Genomic DNA, 1,017 nt, shown 5'->3' on the forward strand with positions numbered 1-1,017 from the left:
CTCGGCGCCGCGACGCCGTCTGCTGCTCGGTCGCCTCTGCGGTTCTCGCAGGTGGATTGTATCGCAGCTGTGCGGACGTGTTGGCGCGTGCGCTGTGCTGGGAGAGTTCGCTTCGGCACCCAAGTGGGGCTTTTGTCCTTCTGTGGCGCTGGCGTTGGAGCTGCCGGCCACCGTAGGTGGCGCGTGTTGTCTCCCGCCGGCAATGCCACGACAGCACGCTCCCGGGCCTCTGTCGGCAGCGGCAAGCTCAGTTGGGAGCACGGGTGGTCGCACCTAAAGCGTCTACTCGCCAAACTCCGGGCGATTGCGCCTCTCTCGAACCCGACCAAGTACTTAGGACGGCGCTGCGCGCCGCCGGGACCTGAGAGGGTTTCGAGGTGTATTGTGCAGGGGAGCTCAGCCTCCTCCTGTTTGCAGAATAATTGAGCGGACGCTTGCGTGTTCGCGCGGGCCCCCGGGACACACTCCCGGGCGGCCGGCTGCTCAGCTCTAGTTGACGCAGCTCCCTGGTTGATCCTGCCAGTAGTCATATGCTTGTCTCAAAGATTAAGCCATGCATGTCTCAGTACAAGCCGCATTAAGGTGAAACCGCGAATGGCTCATTAAATCAGTTATGGTTCCTTAGATCGTACCCACGTTACTTGGATAACTGTGGTAATTCTAGAGCTAATACATGCAAACAGAGTCCCGACCAGAGATGGAAGGGACGCTTTTATTAGATCAAAACCAATCGGTCGGCTCGTCCGGTCCGTTTGCCTTGGTGACTCTGAATAACTTTGGGCTGATCGCATGGTCCTCGTACCGGCGACGCATCTTTCAAATGTCTGCCTTATCAACTGTCGATGGTAGGTTCTGCGCCTACCATGGTTGTAACGGGTAACGGGGAATCAGGGTTCGATTCCGGAGAGGGAGCCTGAGAAACGGCTACCACATCCAAGGAAGGCAGCAGGCGCGCAAATTACCCACTCCCGGCACGGGGAGGTAGTGACGAAAAATAACGATACGGGACTCATCCGA

At 58.0% G+C, this 1,017-nt stretch overlaps 1 non-coding gene across 1 annotated transcript in view; it reads left to right on the plus strand.

Annotated features, from left to right (window-relative positions):
- The first annotated feature begins 503 nt into the window (after window positions 1-503).
- Window positions 504-1,017, plus strand: part of LOC126443098 (small subunit ribosomal RNA) — a 1,910-nt gene continuing 1,396 nt past the window's right edge. Inside the window, exon 1 of the ribosomal RNA XR_007581823.1 lies at window positions 504-1,017. This exon is cut by the window's right edge and continues 1,396 nt beyond it. This is a non-coding gene — a ribosomal RNA (small subunit ribosomal RNA).

Source organism: Schistocerca serialis, unplaced genomic scaffold (genome assembly GCF_023864345.2).
Source record: "Schistocerca serialis cubense isolate TAMUIC-IGC-003099 unplaced genomic scaffold, iqSchSeri2.2 HiC_scaffold_1424, whole genome shotgun sequence".
Taxonomy (NCBI): Eukaryota; Metazoa; Arthropoda; class Insecta; order Orthoptera; family Acrididae; genus Schistocerca; species Schistocerca serialis.